The 11,124-nt window shown below is 41.2% G+C and overlaps 1 protein-coding gene and 1 long non-coding RNA gene across 2 annotated transcripts in view; both read left to right on the top strand.

Annotated features, from left to right (window-relative positions):
* Positions 1 to 11,124, top strand: part of LOC116622250 (zinc finger protein 256-like) — a 115,279-nt gene that overhangs the window by 73,294 nt on the left and 30,861 nt on the right. The window lies entirely within an intron of this gene.
* On the top strand, positions 2,757 to 4,367 carry LOC116622287. The gene is made up of 3 exons (XR_004297551.1): positions 2,757 to 3,206; positions 3,306 to 3,421; positions 4,325 to 4,367. It is a non-coding gene; the product is annotated as an uncharacterized LOC116622287 (long non-coding RNA).

Genomic DNA, 11,124 nt, shown 5'->3' on the forward strand with positions numbered 1-11,124 from the left:
CTCTGTAAAATAAATAAATAAAAATCTTTAAAAAAAAAAAAAAAGAATGTGTGATTTATAATTAAAAACACTTAACCAACAGGAGGATACTATGGAGGATAGAGATCGTTTTATAATTATCTCTGGGGACATCTGGATATCTAGTTTGATTCTTCGCCAAGATAAAAGCAGTGGGAATACAACGTGCTCCTTAATGTGTTAAGCTCTCCCAAGGTTGGTTTCTTTCCTGATGGCTTTCACTTGGCTCAGGTCATGGAATCAGAGGGGCCTTAAAGTTCCTGCTGGGAACTTATGCCTTCAGCTCTCCTAAAGTCAAGTTCCATCATCACACAGATCTTAGTGGTTCAATCCAGACATGAAGCATGTCCAGTTGTGAATAAGGATCCTGAGGGTCTTCTGTGCAGTTGTGTCTTTAAGCCTCAGTGCTGGACTGTTCTTTGTCTAGCTGTATCCTATATCCTGCATTTAAATAAAAGCCCTAAGGGAGAGCGCTCTCAGAGCCTCACAATTCCAAAGATAGGTGTGATCTCTCTGTAGGTATAATCATAGTTAAAGAAATCAGTGTATATAGAAATGTATACATGTGTACATATCCTAGCCCCCCAACTCTGACAGTCAATGACTTACCAGTCTAAGAGAGCACTAGTGTTCAATTGTTTATTTACAAATACCATTTTCTGATGAAAGGAACCAGAACTCCTTGGAGAAGCTGATTCCAATCTGGGACAGAAAAGGTGCAACATGTGCCTGAAAATATTCTTGCATTTGGAAACAAATTCTCAAAGAATAATATTCACACACATATACACACACACACACAGGCTGTAGCTTTAAGGTGTTCCCATCACCCAGATCTGGGACAAATTTAGCATCAAAATAAATTCTTTTTAAAGATTTTATTTATCTATTTGACAGAGACACAGCGAGAGAGGGAACACAAGCAGGGGGAGTGGGGGAGGGAGAAGCAGGCGCCCCGCTGAGCAGGGAGCCCAATGCGGGGCTCAATCCCAGGACCCTGGGATCATGACCTGAGCTGAAGGCAAACGCTTAATGACTGAGCCACCCAGACTCCCCAACATCAAAATAAATATTGATAGTAGTTAATTAGAAACCATTGAATATATTAAGAATCAGAGCCCAATTTCTTTCTCAGGCAGTGATTCATAAAAGGTCCAGGTTTCCTTCCTGCACTCCAAAACTAGAAAATGAAGCAAAATATATGATACAGTTCAAGACGTCTCCAAAACTACCCTTGGGTTCAATATTTCACTAGAAGAATGCACAGAACTCAGCAATGCCATTATATTCATGGTTACAATGTATTACAGCAAAAGATTAAAACCAGCAATAGAAGAAGGCCCATGGGGCAGGGTCTAGGAGAAACCAGGCACTGACCTTCCAGTTGTCCTCTCCAGTGGAGTCAGGTGGATGGCACTGATTTTCCTCAGCAACTATGTATGACAATACACATGGAGTATTGCCAACCAGGGAAGCTCACTCAAGCTTTGGTGTCCAGAATTTTCACTGAGGGTTGGTACTGCAACAAGTCTGCCCTCGTTGCTGACCTTAGTCTCTAGTTCCTCTGGAAGTAGAGCTGATAGCTGTGGGCCAAGTTACCACCCACATGGTCATGTGATCATAGGATCCAGGAGCTCCACATCTGTTTCCAAACTTGGCCCTAGGGGAAAAGAGGCTACCTGCTTGTGAATACAAAGAGGACCTCCTTGGATTCCCCTGGTAGCATATTCCTGCACAAATCATTTCCATTTTATTAGGGAACACTTCTGGGCACTGCCTTCCTTATTAGAGTGTTTCTCTAACATCACCTGAATCATTATGGGTATTTCAGGTGTCAGAATTACTTCATGATTTTCAGTCTTATGAGCAGTTTCAAATCCCAACGGCCAGTTAGTAATTGTATCTCAAATGGAATTTTTCTGGTCCAACATCCTAGCAGTTGCCCCTGGGTGGCATTCAGAGGCTTTTGCCATAGGTAGGCCCCAACCTGGATTCCATATAAGGCTATCACAGAATCATAGAGCGTAATGTATGCTATCAGCATTCCAGCTTCTACCATGTCATTAAAGTGGTAATCTCTTTGTCCACCAGCTATTTCTATTAACAAGCTGTGTGGACTCAGGCAATCTTACTGGTACTCATTTGGCATGTGCAATCTATATTGTTTGAAGCAAATTTACATGCTTCCATTTTACAGTACCAAATAAGGGAAGATAGGAGTCATTCGTTCCCATATGGATATTTCCTTGTCCCAGCACCAATTATTGAAAAAGAATTCCAAACCTACTGCACTTCAGTATAATCTTTTTCACAAGTCAAATGGCAGTATAGGGATATTATTTTATTCTATTTCTCTATTTGTCTATCTATGCCACAATCAAACTGTCTCAATTTGTGTAGTCTTTTAATGAAATGGTGTGGTCTGGTTGGGTAAAGCCTACTAATTTTTTCTTTCGAACTGTCTTGACAGTTTTTGGCCTTTTGATGTCCCTATAATTTAAAGTCAGTTTGTCAATTTTCTTCCCTTTCTCACACATGTGCGTGTGCACTCACACAACTTGCTGGATTTTGGATTGCACTGAATTTTTTTTTAAAAGATTTTATTTATTTATTTTCTGACAGAGAGAGAGACAGGGAGAGAGGAAACACAAGCAGGGGAAGTGGGAGAGGGAGAAACAGGCTCCCCGCTGAGCAGGGAGCCCGACGCGGGGCTTGATCCCAGGACCCTGAGATCACGACCCAAGCCAAAGGCAGATGCTTATTGACTGAGCCACCCAGGTGCCCCAGACTGCACTGCATTTATAAAGCAATTTGGGCAGTCCTTGAAACCAACATGAAACACATGTATATTACATTTTGAAGTGTTTGTTCAAAGTGTATTCCTCTCACTTTATTGGGTTGTGTCTTATGATTAAGTTGTGTTCTTAAAAATTATAAATTTCCTTGTGAAATTTTTTGACAAATTTATAATGTACAAATTTTAGGTGCATATTCACTCTGACACACTTCTCACCTATTCACATCCAGCTCCCCAACTGGAAAGAACATGATTTACAATGGAGGAGTGTGATATTGTGATTTATAAGAAAGATGTTTCGTCATTCATTTGTGAGCTGTTCTAGCAAATTAACTGAACCCAAACTGATCCTGAGAAACTCTGATCTATAGCCAGTTGGTCTGAAGTACAGGTGAGAATCTGAACTTGAGGGTGATGTCTTAATTTGGTGGGGGTGGGGCAGTATTATGGGACTGGACCCTTAACTTGTGGAATCTGACGCTATCTCCAGGTGGATGGAGCCAGAATTGAGTTGAATTCTAAGACACCGAGCTGGTGTCCAGAGAATTGCTTGTTGGATGTGTGGAAAAATTCCTGCCCACATTGAAATTGATACCAGAACAATTAGTGAGTATCCTTCATTCATTTTTAAGTAATCACTAATGTTTCTTTTTTTTTTTTTTTTTTTTTTTTTTAAAGATTTTATTTATTTATTTGAGAGAGAGAGACACAGCGAGAGAGGGAACACAAGCAGGGGGAGTGGGAGAGGGAGAAGCAGGCTTCCTGCCGAGCAGGGAGCCCGATGCGGGGCTCGATCCCAGGACCCTGGGATCATGACCTGAGCCGAAGGCAGACGCTTAACGACTGAGCCACCCAGGCGCCCCTCACTAATGTTTCTTAACTCACCTCTGATCGACTTCCTCTTGAGTTAATTTCTCCTCCCCATTCCCTTGGTGGAATTTACTAGTCAGTGACCATAGAAAGTCAGTGATAAATGATAGTGGGACATGATTCCCCCATAGCCCCACAACTGGGTTATCACCAGTCCAGTAGTTTGTCGACAGTGAGGCATCTCTTCAATATTTTAATGTTAATTACTCTTTATTTCATTTCATTTACTCAATTGCAAAATGAAAGAAGGAATTACTGACTTAATTAACCCTGAATTGAACCATCACTCTGGAAAATTTGGGAGAAAAAAGTTCTCAAAAATCCTACTGTGTAAAATGTGGCTCATAAAACAATAGTAGAAAAGATATAACATTTTACATATTTGGCATTCTGGATGGTTTTTCCACACATGTCTTTACAATTGCAGGCCACACTAACAAACTCCAAATTACAAGTCATGCTTGAATATTATTTTTATAAAAGATCATGTAAATTTTGTGTAAGGGGAAATGGACATAAAATAATATTTCAACAAAAGACTAAGTGTATCTTGAGAAATTCAATGACATTTCCAGTGTTATGCATCTTTCTAATGTTTGTGAGAAAAACATTTCATAATTTATTATCTCTTTCCTCTAGGAATTTCCTATTCAGAAACACTGCCAAGAACATGTTAAGATTACCATTCTTATTTTACATTCTATATATTTAAATATTTTCTTTACCTTTTTTTTTTTTTTTTTTTCTTTTTAAAGATTTATTTATTTATTTGAGAGAGAGAGAATGAGAGAGAGCAAGCACATGAGAGGGGGGAGGATCAGAGGACGAAGCAGACTCCCTGCCGAGCAGGAAGCCCGATGCGGGACTCGATCCAGGGACTCCAGGATCATGACCTGAGCCAAAGGCAGTCGCTTAACCAATTGAGCCACCCAGGCGCCCCTTTTCTTTACCTTTTATTTTTTATTTTATGTATCTTTCATTTTCCATTACTTTTTAATTTCAATGGATGCAAATATTAAAAAAAACTGTTTTGTTCCAAAAAAAAAAAAAAAAACAAAACTGTTTTGTTCCATTTAGTTTGGTTCATGTTTAGTAATATTTTACTCATAAAACTTTGAAAACATACTGCAATATTTTTATCTAACAGATTTGCCATTCTTTATGTTTAGATCTAGTACTTATTTTTCTCTAAGATTAAAGCTAGAAATGTTTGCTATGAGTTTTTAACTAAATCTCCAATATTTTATTTTTTCCAATATTTTAATATTTAGTAATTTATTTTAAATAAATTATTTCTTCCAATAAATTCATCATTTACTTTTATCAAATATAAGTGCCTATAAACTTATGCTAGGTATAAAATAGTAAATATGGGTTCTTCTGTTCTTGTTTTTACCAATACAAATATTGGTAGTGATATTTTATATGTTATAATGCAATTATTTTCATCAAATGGATTTACTTATTTAAAATTTGCTATACTTTTGTTTATTTTTAAATTATTATTTTTAATTTCTTTTTTTTTTTAATCTTTTTTTTTTAAAGATTTTATTTATTTATTTGAGAGAGAGAGAGAATGAGAGACAGAGAGCATGAGAGGGGGGAGGGTCAGAGGGAGAAGCAGACTCCCTGCCAAGCAGGGAGCCCGATGCGGGACGCGATCCCGGGACTCCAGGATCATGACCTGAGCTGAAGGCAGTCGCTTAACCAACTGAGCCACCCAGGCGCCCTATTATTTTTAATTTCTTGAGAGAGAGAGAGTGCTTAAGTGGAGAGGGGAGGGGAGGAGGGAGAAGGAGAGAGAGAATCCTAAGAAGCCTCCATGCCCAGGACAAAGCCCTACATGGGGCTTGATCTCAACTGTGAGATCATGACCTGAGCAGAAATCAAGAGATGGATGTTTAACCGACTGAGCCCCCCAGGGGCCCCTTGTGCCTTTGTTAATAGCACAGGAACATCAGAAACATTTATATTTGTATTGGAATTTTATTCAATAAGGTACTTATTTTTGTGAATTTAGTTATTGCAAATGGAAAAGTTTTCCTGTAAGACAGCAGTTCTCTTTTATTATTTGAAGTAGATATTATTAATTAAATGCAATTGTTAGTTTTTCAACATTTCCTCATATTTCTTAATTTAATTTTATTTTTTTTTAAAGATTTTATTTATTCATTTGTGAGAAAGACAGAGAGAGCACAAGCAGGGGGAGAGGAAGAGGGAGAAACAGACTCCCCGCCGAGCTGGGAGCCCTACGTGGGGGGGGCTGAATCCCAGGACCCGGAGATCACCACCTTAACCCAAAGGCAGACACCCCACCATCTGAACCACCCAGGTGCCCTATATTTCTTAATTTTAATATTGTATTGCACAATTTTGGTTGTGGGTTTTTTTTCTTTTAATTAAAATATTTTATTAGGGCGCCTGGGTGGGTCAGTCGGTTAAGCGTCTGCCATTGGTTCAGGTCATGATCTCATGGGTCCTGGGATGGAGCCCCTTTTCAGGCTCCCTGCTCAGCAGGGAGTCTGCTTTTCCCTTTCCCTCTGCCACTGCCCCTGCCCCTGTTTGTGCATGCTCTCTCTCTTAAATAAATAAATATATAAAATCTTAGAAAAAAAGATTTTATTTTAAAAAAAGATTTTATGGGGCGCCTGGGTGGTTCAGTCAGTTGAGCGTCCAACTCTTCATTTTGGCTCAGGTCATGATCTTGGGTTGTAACATGAAGCCCCATATAGGGCTCTTGGCTCAGTACAGTCTGCTTGGGTTTCTCTCTCCCTCTCTGTCCCTCGCCCCTGTGCTCTCTCTCTCTCAAATAAATAAAACCTAAAGAGATTTATTAAAGAGAGAGAGTGGCAGTTGGGGCAGAGGGAGAGGGAGAAGCAGGCTCTCTGCTGAGCAGGGAGCCTGATGCAGGACTCGATCCCAGGGCCCTGGGATCATGACCCGAGCCAAAGGCAGACACTTAACCAACTGAGCCACCCAGGCTCCCCATGTGTTTTGTTTCTTAAATTCCATGTATGAGTGAAATAATATGGTACTTGTCTTTCTCTGACTATTTCATTTAGCATAATATTCTGTAGCCCCACGCACAGCTTTGCAAATGGCAATATGTCATTCTTTTTAATGGATGATTAATATTCCATTGTATATATATACCACATCTTCTTTATCCATTCATCAGTTGATGGACCTTTGGACTCTTTCCATTATTAGGCTATTGTTGATAATGCTGCTATAAACATTGGGGTGCATGTATCCCTTTAAATAAGCATTGTTTTATCCTTTGGGTAAATACCTAGAAGTATAATTCCGGGATCATAAGATAGTTCTATTTTTAACTTTTTGAGGAATCTCCATACTGTTTCCCAGAGTGGCTGCGCCAGTTTGCATTCCCATCAATAGTATAAGAGGGTTCCCCTCTCTCTGCATCCTCACCAACACCTGTTGTTTCATGTGTTGTTAATTCTAGCCATTCTGACTAGTGTGAGGTGAAATGTTGTAGTTTTGATTTGTATTTCCCTGCTGACAAGTGATGTTGAGCATCTTTTCATGTGTCTCTTAGCCATCTGGATGTCTTTGGAAAAATGTCTATGTCTTCTGCCTATTTCTTAACTGGATTATTTCTTTTTGGGTGTTGAGTTTTATAAATTCTGTATATATTTTGTGTTTTTTTGTGTGTTTTTTAAATAAATTCTGTATATATTTTGGATAATAACCCTTTATCAAGTATGTCATTTGCAGGGCACCTGAGTGGCTCAGTTGGTTGAGCATCTGACTCTTGGTTTCAGCTCAGGTAATGATCTCAGGGTCTTGAGATCAAGCCCTAAGTCAGACCCCGGGGTTCTATGCAGATTCTGCTTGAGATTCTCTCCCTCTCACTCTCTCTGTCAAATAAAAAAAAGTCTTTTTAAAAAAAGTGTGTCGGGTGCCTGAGTGGCTCAGTTGTTAAGCGACTGCCTTTGGCTCAGGTCATGATCCTGGAGTCCCAGGATCGAGTCCCGCATCGGGCTCCCTGCTCAGCAGGGAGTCTGCTTCTCCTTCTGACTTCCCCTCTCTCATGCTCTCTCTCAAATAAATAAACAAAATCTTTAAAAAAAAAAAAAAGTGTGTCATTTGCACATATCTTCACCCAACAACAATTTGTTGATTGTTCACTGTGCAGAAGCTTTTTATCTTGAAGTCCCAATAGCTCATTTTTACTTTTGTTTCCCTTGCTTCAGAAGACATATCTAGTAAGAAGTTGCTTTGGCTGATGTCCCAGACGTTATTGCCTGTGTTCTCTAGGGTTGTTTTTTTTTTATTAAAGGTTTTATTTATTTATTTGACAGAGATAGAGAGAGAGAGAGCTTTCACAAGCAGGGGGAGCAGCAGACAGAGGGAGAGGGAGAAGCAGGCTTCCCTGCTGAGCAAGGAGCCCAGTGGGGGACTCGGTCCCAGGACCCTGGGATTATGACCTGAGCCAAAGGCAGACGCTTAACCGACTGAGCCACCCAGGCGTCCCACCCTGTGTCTTTTCATTAGAGTGTTTAGTCCATTTACTTTCAGAGTAATTACTGACAGAGATGGATTTAGTGCCATTTTATTACTTGCTTTGTTGTTGTTTCTGGAGGTATTCTCTGTTCCTTTCTAGTGTTTGTCATTTTTGGTCTTTCCTTCCTACTCAAAGAGTCCCTTTAATATTTCTTGCAGGGGTTTAGTGGTCATGAACTCCTTTAGTTTTTGTTTGTCTGGGAAACTCTTTATCTCTCCTTTTTTTTAAAGATTTTATTTATTTATTTGAGACAGAGCGAGAGAGAGAGAGAACATCAGCAGGGTGAGGGGCAAAGGGAGAAGCAGACTCCCTGCTGAGCAGGGTCCCCAATGCAGGGCTTGATCCCGGGACCCTGCGATCATGACCCGAGCGGAAGGCAGACGCCCAACCGACTGAGTCACCCAGGCACCCCTTTATCTCTCTTCTAGTCTGAATGACTGCTTTGCTGGATAGAGTATTCTTGGTTGCAAATTTTTCCCATTCTGCACATTGAACATATCATGTCATTCCCTCCTGGCTTGCCAAGTTTCTGTGGTGAGATCTTCAGCTAGCCTAATTGGTCTTCCCTTATAAGTTAGGGACTTCTTTTGTCTTGCTGCTTTTATGATTTTTGCTTCATTAGTATATTTTGTTATCTCCAATACGTCTTTTTTGCTTAACCTGTTTTTTTGTTTTGTTTTGTTTTGTTTTGTTTCCATGGGAGTTCTCTGAACCTCCTGGATTTGGATGTCTGTTTCCTTCCCCAGATTAGGGAAGTTTTCAGCTATAATTTCCTCAAATAAACTTCTTCCCCCTTTTTTCTCTCTTCTTCTTCTTGAACTCCTATGATAGGCATGTTCTTAGGTTTGATGGAATCATTGAGTTCCCTAAGTCTACTCTTGTGATCCATCATTCTTCTTTCTCTCTTTTGTTCAGCTTCATTATTTTCCATAATTTTATCTTCTATATTCATTTATTCATTCCTCTGCTTCTTCCATCTTTGTGGTCATTACAGCTAGTCTGTTTCAAATGTGTTATTACATTTTTCATTTCTGCCTGATTGTTTTTTTTAACCCGTTTTTTTTTTAAAGATTATTTATTTATTTATTTGACAGATAGAGACACAGCGAGAGAGGGAACACAAGCAGGGGGAGCGGGAGAGGGAGAAGCAGGCTTCCCATTGAGCAGGGAGCCCGATGTGGGGCTCGATCCCAGGACCCTTGGATCATGACCTGAGCTGAAGGCAGATGCTTAACGACTGAGCCACCCAGGCAACCCTGTTTTTTTTAACTCTTATTTCTGTGGTAAGGGCCTCACTGAAGTCTTCCATTCTTTTCTCAAGCCCAGTGAGTATCCTCATGATTGTTGCTTTAAATTCTCCATCAGGCATATTCCTTATATTTGTTTCACTTAGATCTCTGGCCGTGGCCTTATCTTGTTCTTTCTTTTGGGAAGAATTACTTCATCTTGGCATTTTGTTTAGGTCTCTGTCTTCTTCTGTGTATTAGAAAAGCCTGTTATGTTCCCTGATCCTGAGAGTAATGGCTTTATGAAAAAGAGGTCATATAGTGTCCACGGCCTGGTCCTTCAGGGAGTGTCTCTGGTGCTGCATGCACTCTGATGCTGTATTTTGACGCTTCTATCCTTCAGGCCAGTCATCTGTAGAGGCTCTCCTTGCCTGCAGTGGGCATGTGGTAAGTTTTCACTAGGTGTGCTCTGGCCTGCTTGTTAAATGAGACCTGATGCTACTTCCACTAGAACTGAAGCCTTGTAAAACTCTCTGGTCAGGGGATGTGGTGTGTACAGGGCTTTCTGCTGGTTTTCTGGGGAAGGGGACCGCTGCACTGGGACTTAAGCCACTCGCCCTAGAAGGGCAGTACTGGCAGAGTGCAGGTGGGTGTTGTATGCAGGTGTATGCAGGTTAGGCCTCTGGTGTTGGCACCGTGCTCTTTACTGAAGCTGGTTTATCCTGATGAGACGGGTAGGGAAATGGCGCCAGCCAACTCCTTTGTCCCAGGAGAGGTGTTTCCTTGCTTGCTGCTCTCAGGGAAGCACTCCCAGAAGAGTGAATAATCCCCTGTGCATCCCAGGTGTTTTTCAGATAGCTGTTTTTACTGTTTGTCTCCAGTTTGCCTACCAGGAGCAGTGCACTTTGGGCTCTATCCCAGCCAAGCCTGGTGACTTTTAAAACTCAAAAATTGGGGCACCTGGGTGGCTCAGTCAGTTAAGTGCCTACCTTCGACTCAGGTTATGATCTTGGGGTCCTGGGATCGAGCCCCATGTCAGGCTCCCTGCTCAGCAGGGAGTCTACTCCTTCCTCTCCCTCTGTCCTTCCCAACTCCCCACTTGTGCTCTCTCTCAAATAAATAGATAAAATCTTAAGAAAAAAACAAAAACCCAAAAAACTAGGGGCTCCTGGGTGGCTCAGTCATTAAGCGTCTGCCTTTTCCTTACTTTCCCCAACTCCCAAGTGTATTATCAGTCACCCCTCACAACCCTTGTGCAGCAGTTCTTTCTGCCCACGGGTCCTATCCACCTTTATGCACCAAAGACGCCTCAAGAATTCTTTCTTGGGGGCGCCTGGGTGGCTCAGTCGGTTAAGCGTCTGCCTTCGGCTCAGGTCATGATCCCAGGGTCCTGGGATCGAGACCCACATCAGGCTCCCTGCTCAGCGGGAGGCCTGCTTCTCCCTCTCCCCCCCCCCCGCTTGTGTTCCCTCTCTCACTATCTCTCTCTGTCAAATAAATAAATAAAATCTTTATTAAGAAAAAAAGAATTCTTTCTTGGCCATTGGCTCCGGACCCCACCCCACCAAACCTCACCTATGTTCCAAAACCACATCACAGGTGCCCCCCCACCCCAGAGCAAAGGTTTCTTTCTTTCTTTTTCTTTCTTTCTTTCTTTCTTTCTTTCTTTCTTTCTTTCTTTCTTT

Source organism: Phoca vitulina, unplaced genomic scaffold (assembly GCF_004348235.1).
Source record: "Phoca vitulina isolate PV1807 unplaced genomic scaffold, GSC_HSeal_1.0 scaffold52, whole genome shotgun sequence".
Taxonomy (NCBI): domain Eukaryota; kingdom Metazoa; phylum Chordata; class Mammalia; order Carnivora; family Phocidae; genus Phoca; species Phoca vitulina.